The sequence below is a fragment of the Muntiacus reevesi genome, chromosome 21 (assembly GCF_963930625.1).
Source record: "Muntiacus reevesi chromosome 21, mMunRee1.1, whole genome shotgun sequence".
NCBI lineage: Eukaryota > Metazoa > Chordata > Mammalia > Artiodactyla > Cervidae > Muntiacus > Muntiacus reevesi.
In genome coordinates this window covers 30,334,319-30,352,018 of record NC_089269.1, presented here as the reverse complement: position 1 = coordinate 30,352,018, position 17,700 = coordinate 30,334,319, and the positions used below count along the sequence as shown (strand labels likewise).

Sequence of the window (17,700 nt, the reverse complement as noted above, 5' to 3'; positions counted from 1 at the left end):
TGTCTTAATAAAGCAAACCAGACATTCATATTGCTTCTCCTGTCCTCCCATTTCTTCCAAACTGTCGATTTTATCATTAAGGTAGTGGGAAATCATATTAAAAATCACAAGCAGGGGGATGAAATGTCTGTATCTTAAGCATAAAAAGGTCAATCTCAAAACATTATCAATATTCCCTGGAGTGGCAGAAAATCAGGCATCAAGCCCAGTTAAGGGGATCTCACAGTAAATACACTGAAGATCATGAGAAATTATTTCTTTTGCATGCTCCCCTCTTCTGTACTTTCTGGACTATCAATCCTTGACTCATCCCATTGTGTCTTCACACTCTTGCCTTGCACTTGTATCCTTTAGAAATGAACTGTTTGAAATGTGTGAAGGATAATTCTTATTATAAAGGATTATTGTCATGTAAGATTGTATAAAATCAGTGACTATGCAAATTTTACCAAATCTTATTTGCCTTTTTTTGGCCCATTCTTCCAAACTTTTTTTGCTCCTCTACAACCTATTTCCTAGGTAAATTGAACTACTTGTGATTTTTAGAATGTGCACTATTGTGTTTTTTTTTTTTTTTCTCCAGCTCCAGTTTTGTTTTTTTCTTTCGGGAAAGTTCATGTTCATCGGTCATTGTATTTTTTGACAGTTCTGCTCCGTATTTTTATGTATTTGCTATCCATCCATCCATTTCATAAATGTTTTGTATGTTATGTCTGTAGTATAATAAGTAATAATTCATCATATACCATTTAAAATGTTTTCTTAAATGATGCCATTTACCTTAATGAATGTCTTAATATAAAGCTATAATTATTCTGGGGCTTATTTTAGTCTTATAGATTTAAGAAAATAAACACAAACAAATTAACCTATGTAACAATATTTTCAAAACCTATGCATGAACCAGTTATTGGCCTGAAGTTAGAAAATGGAAGGATCTTTAGTTAAGTACTACACACATTTCCTTCAGAGTTTGTATCCTTTAAATTAATTTTGGGTTTACAGGTCAGTACATGATATGCATGGTAAGCTGGTAATAAAATATGAGCAATAAAAACTTACTGACTGTGGTATTAGCTGATATTTCAAATGAAGACTCTCCATAAGTAATGACTGTGGAAGAAAGTTTTTAAAAAATGCAGAAGAGAAGTTATCTACTAGCATTCAATAACATACTTTAAAGAAAAAATTCTTTATAACAGTAAAAATACAAAATATTCTAAGTCAATGCCTAAGCCCTAGGTTAGCATCAAGATGGGACTGTGAATTAGATTCACCACTGCAAATTTTGAATGGAAGTAATTCCTTGGCTGTGAACAGGATATTTGAAAACAATAGAAGATGTAATCTTAGACTATGATTTCTTTTTGAGATTCATTTTTTCCAAATATGTTACTGCATGCACACTGTTCAGGCTATCTGTTCTGCACTTACAAATATTATGTCCAGCATTAAAGATAAAAAGGAATCCATAACATTCTTTGCCCTTAATAAAAGGCATATATTATCCCTTTATAAGATAAGGCTTTTTTCATGTTTGGTGGTTTGCATGACATACACATTGAAGAAATGATACAACTTCTTATGAAGTAACTTGTTAATTCATTTTTCCATTTTTCTTTGTTATGTGCACCTATTTTAAAACTAAGTTTCATCAATTGCATCTAGGTAGTGAGTTTTAATCTCTCAATTTGTTTCACTTGAACATAAGATTCTAGAGTTAAGAAAATGATTTCTATGTTTCAGTTTGCAGCTACCTTGGGAAATGGTAGTTATGTTTATTTGTAGCTTATTGTTTTTGGTATTCTACTCTGAAAGTAAATTGCAGTCTTTCTTCACTCAGGCACCATCATTTTCTGCAGAGTTAGGAAAGTTCATCCAAATTTCCATAGGATGGGACTTATAATAATTTTCTTGAAATAGCTATTTCATGTCAAATATGATGTTCATATATTTATTTAGGCTACTGTAATAACAACAATTGTAACTGTTCATTTATATTAAAAACATTCAAATGCTCCCTCCACAAAGGAAAAAAAAAAAGGTTGATTTAGGAACATTTCATTCAAATTCAGATACTCTATCATCATAATAGCTCATATTATTTCATAATAATAAGGTTCTTTGATACTTTGATTATTCAAAAATACTGAGATTATAGTAAAATTTCAGTTAATATATAAGGTTTGTATTGTGCTGTGTTTAGTCGCTCAGTCATGTCTGACTCCTTGAGACTCCATGGTCTGTAGCCCACCAGGCTCCTCTGTCCCTGGAATTCTCCAGGCAAGAATACTGGAGTGGGTTGCTATGCCCTTCTCCAGGGGATCTTCCTAACCCAGGCATTGAACCCAACTCTTCTGCATTGCAGGCAGATTCTTTACAGTCTGAGCCACCAGGAAAGCCCAAAGTGTAAGGTATTTCCATATATGTATTTGTGTATATATTTTGGAACTGATTTATTACAAATTTTGTATTTTACGATTTACCTTAAGGGAAAATAAGATATATGTTAAAGAGGTAATTTCCATTTCTTAATGCAAGATAATTATAGCTGTAATTTTTACTGCTATGCCAGACAGTGCATCTAAGATGAAACATTAAAATTCCATTAATGGAATCTTGGCTATGTTAGCCCATGTCAGTTAAGTAATTAAGCCTGTAAACTTAAAGTTATATGCCTCACCTACTTGTTCCTTTTCCACTGTATTTCTCTCGTTGGCTTTCTACTCCTCTATAAGTCTTCCACTGAAGTAGGGACCCAGGTCTGTCTCACTTCCTCTCTAAATGATTGCCATTTACTTTTGACAAAATTCTTGTCTTGATCCTCCTTTTCATCCAACTTCTTCCATGTGCTACTGCTGAATTAATGCATTAAAAAATCACATCTGAATTAAAATTTCTAAGGCCAGTATGTGTTCTGTATGATATTTAAAACCTATACTCTAAAATCTGACAAAGAACACAGGCAGTGAGGTTTGTCTCTGAAATTAATTTTAGTTGTTATTTTGTTAACGTGGACCACATAGAAAAAATAAGGTAATAAAAATTATCTAAATTCAACTAACTAGCCCATAGTTATAATGATATTATAAATATTATTATCTTTTTGCATATTGATCCAGTTGTAGTTTCTCATTGTTAATGATGGACCAGATGTTTTCTAATGATTTAACAGGATACAAATATCTGTCTATTGATTTCAATTCACAACAGTTTCTAATCCCAGTTGATGACTAATGGCTGCCTATTCTATTGTGTTGAAAATGATTTTGAGGCTGAATCTGGATATGAGTGTGTTATGAGTTTAGTAATGTCTATAATGCACTAAGTCAATATGTATTCCACATATGTGATATACCTGTAGAAAATATACTTGTTTAAAATGGAAAAGAAAAACATAAACTCATATACCATTTCTCTGGTTTGAAACAATTTTTTATATATCCATTCTGCCAATTGAAAATTTCATAACATTTTTGCTTCATAGTTTGTTTGCTTTCTATCTAATAGAGCATTTTATTATAAGAATAATAATAAAAATAGTGAAGAAAAATTTTTCTTGAACATAGACTAAAAATTATAGTGCTGCAACTCTATGGATCTCTTAGGAAGATAATAGGTTTCAAGTTTATTTAAGCACTGTAAGTAAATAAGCTATATATATATATATATATGTATATATATATATATCTCTTTGAGCACTTGTACTCAGGGCTAATTGTACTAGATGTTTTATTTACAACAATATTTAATTTTTTCATAGATGATAATGGACATGTTTAATAAGCTTTTTCTTTTCTGCATATACATATGCCTTATTATTAAGAATATCCTTGGCATTAATAATGTAAATTAGCAAGTTAGAAAATTGATTTATCCTTTTGACTGCATTATTGCTTCAAAGGAAGTAGGATTATTTGGATGACAATCTCTTGGGTATACTCAATTTTGCTTTAGCTGTTTTTAGTTTTTTCTACAGGTCTGTACTGTGGCATAGAAATTAGTTTTTGTTCATAAACAGTGAATAGTGAACTTTAAAAAGTCATTAATTTTATACAGTATAGATACCTGTATAAATTATTTTATTTTAAGGGGGATAGGATAGATATTAATAACTCAATTAAAATCCTATTAAATTGATATATGTACTATTTCTTTAAGTATTTTTTAAAAAACAGAAATCATGACTAAATATATTGAACTGATTTCAAAACGTCTGATAAAATATTAGCTCTCAAAAAAAATATTAGCTCTCTTTGTACATTTTATTACAGGATTGTTTATGACTTCAAAGCTTGAGTAGCTTCTAGAAGACTATAAGTGAAGCAACAATTGTCAGTTTTTTCTTATCATGAAACAATAAAGAGCAATAGCCACTTTATGTTTTATAGAAGATAGGTAAATTCGAATTACCAGAACATTGGAATAAAATGTATGATAACCAGCTACAAGTTAACTCTATGAAGTCCAGTTTTTTATGTCAGTTGAGATAAAAGTCATCTCAAATAAACTAAATTTTGGTGATCTTCACACAAAGTTGTCTTGCTTGAAGTAGCTTAGTGTAGACATTGAACTGCTACCCAAGTCTTGCTAAACTATTGGGAAGAATTATGCTTTAAGGCTGATTTCAGTTTAGTATAGAAACAGGGATCAGCTTAACTGTAATTTTTTAGGTACAAAATTTGGACATGTAGGTGCTTTAGGAAGCTCCTCTGAGCTGACAACTTAAATGGGAGTCTGTCAAGTGTCATACAGGTGACAGTTATTGTTCTATACTAACAGTAAAATGCCATGTTTCCTAGACCTCGAGTCTTACTGTGCATCAGAATCACCAGGGGAGCTTGTTAAAAATAAGATGTCCAGGCTCCATCCCAGACCTGTTAAATAAGAATCTCTGGTAAAGAACCTAAGGTCCTCTTATGGTTTAAGTAGACCTAGTGGTTTTGAAGTTGTATTAGAACTTCTTTAACTATAAGTTCCTCATTGAAGTAAGGAAGCATCTCTATCTTAGAAATAGTCATACTTAGGATGAATACATTTATCTTAAAAATGTATTTTTATAAACAAAGTTACAGCATAAAAAAATTGAAAATTACAGAGTCTATGGTACCAAATAATAGAAGGACAGTTTACAGAGGGGAGGGGAGAGGGTTAAATAATCTTCGTGATAAAATTTATTAGATTTTTGAAATCTTTGTAGCACCTTTGTTATGATGAGTTTTGATCTATTCCTATTTGGTATTTCATGTTTATTAGAGATAAAACTCTTTAAAGTAAAAGATATATGTCCTTGTCTTAAAACTATGGAAGATTGGAGAGGAAGGGATAATATGATTGGCTTAGTTAGAAAGTAACGTGAGGGAGAAATGTCCCTGAAATCGCATGGCCTACAGAAGGAAATGGAGTGAATCTGGGTGAGCCAGCTCTGGGTGGAGGAGTATATCTGAGTCTTTAAGGTTCATGTCAGTTCTTCAGCATCAATCTTATTTTGTTATTTTGTTCACCTAGCAATATGGTGTCAGGTTTCACTTGTATTTTTATTATATAACAGGCAGTTGTGAAATTTTGACAATATGTATGAATTTCCTAACAGGGATATAAGTAGACAAGGGAGGTATAGGAGAAGAAAAGTGGAAAATTAAAGCTATTTTAGTCTAGAAGATTGACCTAAATTAATAATCTGTTCAATTATTATATTATTGCATGCAAGAGAATTTCAAGATATGTCACTACCATCTGGAAGTATATAATTGAAAATGCGAAATTTATACACAAGACAATAATAAACTTTACCAAGCCATATTTAATTACATCATTATAGTTGAAATGCAGATAAAAATGGAGGAATTCAAAGGGGAGATAAATCAATGAATGTTGGAGTAATTGGCAAGAGTCTCATTGTATTTAAATAAGTAAAATATGAATAGGCAGAAGCTTAAAGAGAGGTATTCAGATGAGAGGAACCATATGCACACGTGATAAAAATGAGACTAGTCCAAGTGTTACCTAGTCCAAGCTCATACTGCTCACCTCACAGCCAGTAACTTGAGAGATATGTTGTTGGGGCAAGGAATAGTGACTTTATTGGGAAAGCCAGTAGACCAAGAAGGTGGTGGACTGGTGTCCCCACAATCCATCTTGCCAATGTTTGCATGCCAGTTTATTTAATAGAACAAAGATGGGGAGGTGAAGAGGTAAAATAAAAAAGATGGTGAGTTGATACAAATATTTCCTAGTCCCTGCCAGACTCCTGAGAGGATGTGTTGATTTCTTCTTTCTTGTAGCCATTCACAGGTGGACCTAGTCGGGATGTTTCTTGTGAGCTAAAACAAAGGTATCTTTTAGCTTAAAGCTCAGGCATGGGAGGTAGGATTCCTTCCCAGTGATGGGACATTATGTTTACTCTAAGCTGTAGGGGATATCCATCTAGTGGAGAAGGAAATGGCAACCCACTCCAGTAATTTTCCCTGGAGAATCCCAGGGACAGAGGAGCCTGGTGGGCTGCCGTCTATGGGGTCGCACAGAGTCGGACACGACTGAAGTGACTTAGCAGCAACAGCAGCAGCATCTAGTACTTAACTTGTAGCAAAAGCAATAGAATACAAAGTATAAATTAAAAGAAATAGATGCAATATGGAGTCAGATTTGTTCTTCCCTATTATACAATATGTTGTGGCTGATAAAGGGTGAGATTGTGTGAGCAAATATAAGTGGGAATTTTTTCAATGGTAAAGTCAACTCACACAAGATTGGGTACTAAAGTCAATATTATATAAGGCAAAAATCTCTTATCATCAAAATTGGCCTTAAAATCAGCTAAATGACACATAAAGAACACCTTACATTGTTTTTAACAGATAAATCTATAAGAGTATTTTGATCATGTAAATACACAGTGTATACAGCAATACCCAGTCATATTGGGGACATAGAAAAAATATAACATTTAAAGTATATCATAGAGAGATAGAAGGTAAATGAAAAAAAAAATAGATGTGAATGCTCTTACAACTTATTTTGTAATTGTTAAAGATACAAAGATGCAAATTGTCTTGAGAAGATAAAGAAAGGAAATTAAAATATGTGTATAGTATGTGCCTGACGCTTTGTTAGTTTCTCTATAAGTGGATCATCTATTCTTCATAATAGTACCTTAGAAAGAACTCTTGGAGAGGGGGGAATCATTATCATTATTTTATGCATAAGACTACATAACATTACAAAGATTAAGTGGTTCGCCTAGTTGTTGAATCTGGAACTGAATCTGAAACTAAGGTTTCTAGAATTTCAAAATCCTGCTAAGTTATGACACTACATTCCTTTTCTAGCACCAAGCAGAGCTTTCAACATATTATTAAATGAAAGACACCAGAGATTTCTGAACAATGTAATGACATAATGACAATACCTTTTAAAATGAGATCAGTAAAATAGGTCAGAGTAGAAAAAAGAAATGCAAAATGCCATATATGAAGTGATAAAACCTTTTCTTGTGATAATAACAGTAAGTATTGGGAAGTATCTGGCTTTTCCAAGGAATTCTGATGATCAAATGAATCAGCTGAAAACTTCTAACTCTGAATCTCTCTACTACCTGGTTGGCTTGCACTGTGAGACCCAGACCAGCAATCTTGGTCCTTGTGATAGCAAGGAAAAATTTGCAAACTACCACTACAGGTCTAAGTGCAAAGCAAAGTTTATTAAAGCGTAGATAAGCTCTCAGAGGAAGAGTGAGTGGTTTCTGTGATGTGAAACCAGCCTCCCGTACAGGTTTAAGGGTGTTTCTAAGGAGTTGTTCTGTGAGGAGGCTGGTGTGATCATGGGTTAATGATAGGTTATGGGTGTGTGGTAGGGGATTGCTATTTGATTGACTGTCCTGAGTTCTGTAACAGTTCATTGTTGCATAAGCCCCTGCCCTTTGTTCATGAACAGAAAGCTGTAGTGGGAGGCCAAAACCACCTTGATGGAAAAAATCCAGTTTTCTGATCTTATTCTATTTATCCACCAGCTTATTTATTTCAGTATTTTCATTTTCTCTTAATTAATTAATAGTAGAAGAGACTCAAGTTGTCTAGTGACAATACAGTTTTAAATTATTGTGCAGTGATTGGTACACACAGCATCATCAGATCACAACCAGTGGTAACAAAACTTGAGCAAGAATGAATTCACTTGAAAATTAACTCCATTCCTTAACCTCAAGGGTGTGGGAAATGATCAAATGGATTTTAGGTCTAGTGTAGCACCATTTTCTATATAAAAGATTATTTACCATTAAAATAAAAAGGCACATGATTTAGCCAGCAAAATCAAGCTTATTCGAGATTAACAGAGGAATTGCAATTTGGGATATGCAAACTATGGTGAACCATAAGCAAGTCTGGAGAACAAATGAGAGGGATGTTCTTTTAGGAGGAAGTTGGGAGGAGCTGTTTTGAAAGAAGGTTCATGAGAGGAGAGTGAGGGTTCCGTGGGTGAGTTGCAGGGATTTCTCATTGGCTGTCTTGTTACTGAACAAAAAAGAAAATTGTGCTTCCTGCTAAAGTATGTAAAGTGAGCTGTTAAGAGTAGTACATGCCTGAGAGTTCCCCTTTTTGAATTTTCTGACCCCATTTTGAACAAGGTTTTCCTTCATTCATTTTCAGAGGATATACTTAATTTTGGAAGTATCATACCAATTATAAAAGACTAAGAACTTGAAAACAAACTTTCATTATCATGCTGCTGCTTAGCTGGTACCCATGGTACTGTAAGAGTTAACAAGAAATTTATACTTGAAACACACACCAAAATACCTAAAATCAAATATAAAATTATATTGAAGCACTATCCCAGGATCTCTAGACACTTATTGAACTAGGAAAATCAGGCTAAGTTTCAATACCTGTTTTCATTTCTGCCACTGAGATAGTGAAATTAATATTTGTAGATTCTCTCCTTCCTCAATGGTGAAACATATGAAAGTGCCCATCCACAAAAAAAGGAAAGCCATCTAGAATGCAAAAAAAGATCTTTGGATGGAACAGAATATATAAGTTATAAGTACAGTGATATAAGTTATCACCTTAGCTAACTGCAGAGAATTAAAATGAGTTTGGCAAAAATTGTATAATTAGCATGGAAGCTGAAATACAATTTCTTCGAAGAAATCTACAGTATAGAGTAATTTCTTTAAAACAAGCTTTTTCTATTTGCTTAACAAATCTGTGATTATTTTCAGGACAATGTCTGAGATAACAAGCTATTAAGTATTATGGTAAGATATTGAAATGATTCATCACAAATTTGATGCATCTTTTAAAAGACAATATCAGTGTGAAGTAAAAAATATAACTTACTTAAAAACATATCTATTATATTTTGCTATTTGTGAAATCAAGTTTATTAGACTCATTTGTATTTACCATAATTGTAACTGAAAAGAAAAAGGAAAGGAAAATGAAGTTGCTCAGTCATGTCTGATTCTTTGCGACCCCATGGACTGTAACTTACCAGGCTCCTCCATTCATGGGATTTTCCAGGCAAGAATACTGGAGTGGGTTGCCATTTCCTTCTCCAGGAGATCTTCCCAACCCAGGGATTGAACCTGGGTCTCCTGCATTGTAGGCAGATGCTTTACCATCTGAGCCACCAGGGAAGTCTTATTTGTATTTACCATAATTGTAACTGAAGTGCTATCAATTTCTAAAATAAATTTAAAAAAATAAGTGATTTATGATTCCCAGATATGAATCATACAAAACAGGTCTACCAGAAGTTTCCAGCCCTTGACTACCAGTTTTCTCCTCTGTTCAAGCATTTATTCATTGTGAAGGTAGGCATACACAAGGGAGACATTAGTTACATACACTAACATCTCTGGTTCTCCTGTGGACACATGAGAGATTATGCTTGCTCACCTTCTTGAGTTTTGGTACCACCATGAGGTTTGCACTGATCAATGAAAGGTGAACAGAGATACTTTTGTGCTGGTCTCTTCTCCTCCACTACTAAAGTGGTCCTGTGACATTTCTTCCTGTAAAGTGCAAAGCTCAGTTATCACCAACAATTTGTGTGGTCTCATGGACCCATGGACAGCTTTGCAGAAGCAAGAAATAAACCTTGATATTTTAAGTCTTTCAAGACACTGAATATGGGGAATCTTGTTTATTGCAGTTAATTTGAATGATATACTATTCAATCTCTAGTGACTATTCTAATTGAAGGTACTAGGCCTTGAGCCCATTGAAAGTGAGTAAAGTCTATTTTAAAATCATTTTCCCATCCTCAACACCTAGCATATGCCTGCACTGTGGAAGGTTATTGGTGAGTAAAAAAAAAAACTGAATAAATGATCAATTATAATACATGATATAGATTGACAGCCTCTTGAAAGACGTGTTTTTAGAAGGCAATGAAAGTGATACAAAATTAAATAAAGATAAGCAATTAACAATAAGAGTTGAACTATATGGCTCTCTTACAAGTATCAGGTTCTATTCTACATGCCTCTCATACATTTCTGTATTAAATCCTCACATTACATTTATGATACAGATGTCAACATTATCCATATTTGACATATGAAGAAATAAAATAAAAATTTTACCCAGGAACTATAAGAATAAAAATATCACAAAACCACTCAACATTATTATGAATCTAAATACAATGAAAAAATTTTCCAGATCCTAGTGTACTAGAATAAGTTGGTAGAATCTTTTAAATGTCCTCCTTAATACAACTTAAATAAAATAAGTGAAATAATTATGCCCTAAAATATAAGGGAAATTTTTAAGAATCATTTATATGAATTCCTTGAAGGCAGTACCACAATTTGATCACTATGTGTGTAGGGGGGCGTGGATTTCTGAGTTTTGAGATTAATGGTAAAACGATACTCATGCTTGAATAAAAAAAACCCTTGGTTCCCTGAAAGGCAAAGAATACTGAGCTAAATGGATGTAACCTCTGACTTCAAATAACTCTTATGTGCTCAGAACAATTTTTATTTCTTTTCACCTGTGATTTTTCTTATTTATCCATGCTTGCCTAGACTTGTCAAGTGCATATTTATTTAAAACATGACCTGGTCTTCGTTTTAATTACTTCTTCAGTTAAAGGTGTTGAATCACAATTATCCGTCTCGTGTCCCCAGTGGTAAATGCTGGGCTTCCATATGTTGATCTGCGCTCTTAACTTGGCGATTCAGTAGAAGCTGATGCTTGAAGCCATTTCTGTAATTGTGCATTCAGGCATGGCAACTCTTTTGCCTTCCTGTTAAAATCACATATTCTCTTTTACTTGCATCTTTTCAAGTCCTATCACTACTGTAACAAATCACCATATACTTGGAGGCTTATTCACCACAAATTTATTATATTACAATTCTGTAAATCACAAGTCTGGTGCAGGTCTCATCCAACCAAAATCTTGCTGTCAGCAGGTTGTATTCCTTTTTGAAGGCTCTAGAAAAAAATCCATTTTCTGTTTATATGAATTTCTGGCACAATTCAATTCCTTAGGATTATAGGATCACGGTCTCTTTAATAGTCATGGTTTTTCAGGCAAATAGAAACAATAGGAGACAGGTAGATTAATTATTAGGGATTGGCTCCTGTGATCACAGAACTGAAAAGTATTTGCAAGCTGGAGGTCTGAGAAAGCTGATGCTGTAGTTACAGTCCAAACTCAGTCCTGAGAATCAGGGAAGCCAATAGTATAAATCCTGGTCTGAGTCAGAGTGCCCAAGTATCAGAAGTTCCAGTGTTTGATGGTTGAGGTCAAGAGAGGATGGGTGTCCCAGCTCAAGAACAGAGAGCAGATCTGTCAGTCCTCTGCTGTTTTTGCTCTATTCAGGCACCCAAGGAATTGGATGACCTACCTGCATTGGTGAGCTCTATCTTCTTTACTCAGTCTAAGGATTCAGATTCTAATCTCTTCCAGAAACTGTCACCCAGACTTCCAGGAAGAAAGTTTTACTAGGGGTTTGAGCATCCCTTAGTTCAGACATATTGACACAAAAAATTAAGCATCCCTGTGTGGAGTTTTGAGCTGACTATAAGCTGCAAGCTATTAGCTGCTTTTAGAGGCCCCCACATTCCTGGTCTCTTCCCTACATCTTCAGATTCCAACATCAAGTCCTCTTCAATTTTTAATTCTCTGACCCATGTTTCTTCCATGTTCTTCCACTTTAAAGTCAAGTGTGATTAGACTGAGCCCACCAAGATAATCCATCTGTGATCACATCTATAAAGTCTCTCTTGCCATGTACAAGAATGCATTTATAGGTTGGGAGAATTTGTTGTGGACGTCTTTGGTAGGCCATTATTCAGCCTATGAGAGCTAATGAGAGTTTATTTTTTAGAAGTGTTTAGACTTGAGAGCTTACATCAGATTTAAGAGTATCTCAGATACTCTTAAATACACTATTTAAGATACTCAGATACACTATTTCAGATAGTGCTTTTTTGTTATTTATTATGTTGCCAATGAAAAATTTATTTCCATTCTTTTCTGTACAAGTGGAAATTAGATCATAGCAGGGTGTCTGTTTAATTTTTGATTCAGCAAAATCAGTATATTATAGATATTTGCAGTAATTGAAATAGAAAAATCATTTTGATATTATTACCAAATTACCTATTTTAAGAATTGTTGACAAGGAGAAACACTCATCTTTCTTTCTTCCAGATTATAAATTAGAAACAGAATTCTCAGAGCAGTTGCAAATTTCAGAAGAACTTCAGAAAGCTATTCCAGAGTGAAATGCTCAGGAACCTCTACATCTCCGGCAACTACAATTTTCACTCCATTGCATAGGGACTTTTTCAGGCTATTGCTTCAAGATGTGACTCAAAGACCATGATCATCAGAACCTCCTTCAGACTTGGTTAATTGATACACACCTTCCTGAACCAGAGTCTTTGTTGCACGGTTCTTGTATGAATCAGGAGGTATCAAGTATCAGGTGATGGCAATGTATACTGACATTTGAGAGCTATGCCTTTCTCCTTTCACATATATACTTATTTTGAATATGAAATATTGCCATTATTTTTCTCTATGGAAATCTATATGCTATGTTATATTATTAAGGTTTATTCTCAATAAATAATGTGTTACTCCAAATGAAAGATTTTTTAGAAATGATTGAAATACATCAGAAAGTTTTAGATGACGAGATCTCTGACTAGGAGGAGTTGAAAGATCTGGGTTTAAATCCTGACTCTACCACTCCCTAGATCTATCTATCTATCCATATATCTATAGATAGATAGATAGATAGATTTAACCTCTGTTGGCTTCAGGCAAGTAACTTTTATAAACCATGGTCTACACCTCTTGTTTATGAATCAATTTGTTGAATGTTTAATCTGTGCTACACAAGAGGGAGAGAATGCAAGAAATTCCTTAAAGACCATATCAACTGGTTGGGAAAATCATACTCAAATAAAAAAAATTGGTTACATAAGAAATAACAACATGGGATCAATTTTGCATTTATCATATATTATATAGTTTAAGTGTGATTGGAGGTTAAAAAAGGGAGAGATCATTGAGAATTTAATGAATTGTGTTAGATACAGGGAAGTAAGCTTTGAGCTAAGTCTTGGAAGATGTGTAGAGTTTGCATAGTTGAGAGGAAAACAGTTAATATGGAAGGATTACACAAAGCATAAGAAAATCCCAAGAAAAATCATAGAAAGGAGAAAATATCTTCATGTGGTCCTACTATAGTAATATCTCTGACCTAAACTGGAATGATTGGTAGTTAAGAAGTTTGAAAGCTTAGGGGAATCAAATACCACGTAATCTTGCAAACTAAGATGTGTAGGTTAAATCAATTTTGTTAATACTAGAAAACTATTTTATTTATACTTGCAGAAGCAACATAAAGCTATAGTCTTAGGCACACATCTTTTTTAAGAGGAAATAAAGAGGGATAAATTAAGAGTTTGAGATTAACAGATACATACTACCACACTACTATATATAAAATAGATAAACAGTAAGGACCCACTGTATAGAACAGGAAACTATATTCAGTATTTAATAATAACCTATAATGGAAAATAATCTAAAAATGAATACATTTGTATGAAAGTGAAAGTCACTCAATCATGTCTGACTCTTTACAACCCTATAGACTATACAGTCCAAGGAATTCTCCAGGCCAGAATACTGGAATGGGTAGCCTTTCTCTTCTCCATTGGATCGTCCCAACCCAGGAATTGAACCAGGGTCTCCTGAATTGCAGGTAGATTCTTCACCAACTGAGATACTAAGGAAGCCCTACATATGGATGTATGTATATAAAACTGAATCACTTTGCTGTAGACCTAAAAGTAACACCATATTGTAAATCAACTCTATGTCAAGTGAAAAAAGGATTGTTATAGAAATGCATGCATAATGAGTTGAGAGAGAATGACTATCTCAATACTTAATGGTAAAAGACATTGAAGAAATTAGTCAAAGAATTAAAGATGGCTTTAAAACTCCTAATATAGAAAACTGAGAAAATTGGAAATATTAGAAGACAACACAGAATTTGAATGGTTTGATTTTGAACATGCTAAATGTAATATAGTCAAACCAGTCAATCCTAAAGGAAAACAACCCTGAATATTAACTGAAAGGACTGATGCTGACGTTGAAGTTCCAATACTCTGACTGCCTGATATGAAGAAACAACTCATTGCCAAAGACCCTGATGCTGGGAAAGATTGAATGCAAGAGGAGAAGGAGGTGGTAGAGGAAGAGATGGTTAGATAACATCACTGGACTCATTGGACATGAGTTTGAGCAAACCCCAAGAGATAGTGAAGGACAAGGAAGCCTGGTATGCTGCAGTTCACAGGGTTGCAAAGAGTTGAACATGACTTAATGACTAAGCAGTCACAAAATATAAAATGATAGTGATATATGAAGCATATTCTGTCTTTATTGAAGAATAATGGAATACTCCCACATGTGATAAGCTACAATAGTCATTGGAGTAGAATTTAAAATGACTGCATTTGGCACCCTTCCTGGATCTTTCACTTTGGCAGGGATGAAGTAGGTAGTAATCAACTGCTGATAATGACAAATGTTAAAAGAAATCTAAGTGGTAAGACGAATGAAAGAGAAAATATACTTTAGGAAGAGCTAATGAGGAAGGCCTCTTTGAGGAGGTGATAGCTGTGTATAGATTTGAATAATGATGAGGAGTGAGCCTTGAAAACATTCCAGGCAGATGCTACTTAGCACTTAAAGGTTCTGATATGAGGACAAATTTGCTTGTTCCAGGAAGAGCAAAGTCAATGTGGCTGAAGGGTAGGGAGTACGTGGTTCAAGATGAAGTCAGAGAAAGGCTGGGCTCAATAAATGTTTATTGTATTAGTACACGATTCATCTTAGATATATACAATTTTTGAATGCACAAAAAATTGGAATGTAGTTTAGTTAACTTCCTTTATTTGGCAAATGAGGATTCTGAAGTTCAGATATCTAAGAAGTGCGCACAAATTTACACTGAAATGTTGACTAAATTTCAAAGTGCTAGTAATCAGTCCACTGTTCTCATACTTTACAATGTCTTCTAAACTATGTTCTTTGCTCAAAAGCAGCAGTTATTGCTTCGTCTAGGTATCTGAAAAGATCATTAGAATTGCAATTGCGGAGATTGGAAAACATGCTTTTCTTGGCTCTAATTCTTGTGTTCATCTTTTTCTACTTGCTTTTCTTCTTCCTACACTCTTTTAATGGCAAAAACAACCTTGAAAAGTAAAGAACTCACAAGGGTAGCCTATGGGAAAGGAGATGGGGTGTTGGGGAAATCACTTTCCATTGCTTTGCCAGGCGGTGCATATGGGCAAATTATAGCTGGAAATGGATCATGACTTTTGAAAATTATTTGCTGGTATATTTCTGTAACACATTAAAGGTTCTTGGCATTCTTTGTATAATTATTGCATCTTGTATTTTCCCCTTAGTTATTTTTCATCATATTGTATGCCTTTAAAAATGGGTGTGATTAAATAGATCCCAGTATCTAGTAATAAATATTTCTGACACTGAGAAAATTACATAGGTTAGGAGTTCTATTTATTATATATTTTCATAATTTTATTGTGATTTTATTCATATACATCTGACTATTTAAAATCAGAATGCTTATTCAGAAAATCTCCAGATCACAGCATTATTTTTTTTTTCAATTAGTACAACATAAAAAAGTAAAGATTTGCTGAACTGATAGAATCAATCATATCAATGAGCAAATAAGTTTTGTTAGACATTCTTAATGAAGTATGTTCTGAAAATTTTGATGCTACAAGAGCCCTCTCTTTGATGATAACTAGTTTTTGGATGAGATATTTTTTTCTAAGTTCAGTCTGTACCAATAATTGAAAACATAAGTGAGAATTGGAACTCTGTGTTATCTGTAGTAACTAGTATGGATAGCCCTAATTCTCATGGCTTAATGTTTAATTTTTTCCTTAAGAAAATGGTTCACAAACAAGTGACTTGAAAAGGGGTAGGAGAAAAGAAAAATAAATTTTATAGAATTCTTAAAGGTGAGCGATTGTGACACCCATCTTTTTCAATTAGGGCACTAAGTCTTCCAGAAAAATGACTCATTCAAGGTTCCAAGACTAAATACAAAAATCCCACTATCCATGTTCTGATTCCTGATTGAAGCTGCTTTTTTTTAATACTACTAATACTAATAGTAATAATTGTTTGCATAAATTCAATTATGTCCAAATATGATTTTGTGAAAATATGGAAATTAAAGCATCTCTTTTTCATAGGTCTCATTCAATTTTGACCTTTTTTTGTAAAGATTCCATTCTGTAGTTCTGTTCTATGTCGTTTTTCAATTGCTAAATTGTGTTCAACTCTTTGAGATTCCATGAATCGCAGCATGCCAGGGTCCTCTGTCCTTCACTAAACCCCAGTTTATTCAAATTCATGTCCATTGTGTCAGTGATGTCATCCAACCATCACATCCTCTGTCACCCACTTTTCCTTTTGCCATCAGCCTTTCCCAGCAAGAGAATCTTTTACAATAAGCCAGCTCTTTGCATCACGTGGCCAAAGTATTGGGGCTTTAGCTTCAGCATCAGTTTTTCCAGTGAATATTCAGGGTTGATTTCCTTTAGTATTGACTGGGTTGGTCTCCTTGCAGTCCAAGGAACTTTTAAGAGTTTTTCTCCAGCACCACAATTTGAAAGCATCAATTCTTCAGCTGGTTGTGTATTTGCATCCCAAAATGATTTCCTTAAAGACCATTCACCATGTATCCAACCTCTTAAGATCTCCCCATGTCTTTTCATTGCACTTGTAATAAATTCTGTGTTTGACCGTGACCTACAGAACCCTGCATAACCTTGCCAGCCCACACTCAGTTCCTCCCACTGACTTTGACCCATTTTTCCTCTTGGGTGTCACGTCCTGACTAGGTATATCCTGTTCCTCAGACACATCAATTGCGTTGTTTGCAGTAAGGGTTTTACGTAAGCTATTCCTTCCTCTTGCGTCATTTTTCCTTCCCTGATCTTTATTAACACGTTCAACTCATTATTGATACTCAGGTCTCAGTTTAATTTCAGCTAGAGAGAACTTCCTTCATTAACTAAAGTAACCTTCTTATCCCTCTCTGGACAAAACTCTGTCTTACTTCCCTAAATAGCAATTGCGACAATCTAAACCTTTCCTGTTAATGTATCT

General features: G+C 34.0%; 1 non-coding gene across 1 annotated transcript; it reads right to left on the bottom strand.

Annotated features, from left to right (window-relative positions):
• Positions 1–9,565: 9,565 nt before the first annotated feature.
• TRNAC-ACA (transfer RNA cysteine (anticodon ACA)) lies at positions 9,566–9,637 on the bottom strand. Its single transcript has one exon. It is a non-coding gene; the product is annotated as a tRNA-Cys (tRNA).
• Between the last annotated feature and the right edge of the window lie 8,063 nt (positions 9,638–17,700).